This window comes from Sinocyclocheilus rhinocerous, unplaced genomic scaffold (genome assembly GCF_001515625.1).
Source record: "Sinocyclocheilus rhinocerous isolate Xijiao unplaced genomic scaffold, SAMN03320098_v1.1 scaffold6943, whole genome shotgun sequence".
Lineage (NCBI taxonomy): Eukaryota > Metazoa > Chordata > Actinopteri > Cypriniformes > Cyprinidae > Sinocyclocheilus > Sinocyclocheilus rhinocerous.
This window is the reverse complement of record NW_015629596.1, coordinates 12,465-12,729: the sequence shown is the minus strand read 5'-3', so window position 1 is coordinate 12,729 and position 265 is coordinate 12,465.

Sequence of the window (265 nt, the reverse complement as noted above, 5' to 3'; positions counted from 1 at the left end):
AACCAACCAAAAACATCATAGGTCCAGCATAGGAGACTGCAATGCAGGCGCAGGAGGTTCCTAGAAGATGGTGGTTACAGGGGAATTAGGAAGGGGAAGATGAGCGCAGATGTTAAACCCCCCGAGGGAGATGAGTAGATGTTCAGGTATCACTCTGGTCCGGAGGTATCACCTCCCTCAGGTCTCGCCTACCTCCCTTTGACCTGTGATTCCTCCTAGCCCTACCCGCAGGTGGGGGAGGAGCGCGAGCCGCGACACTAGCCTT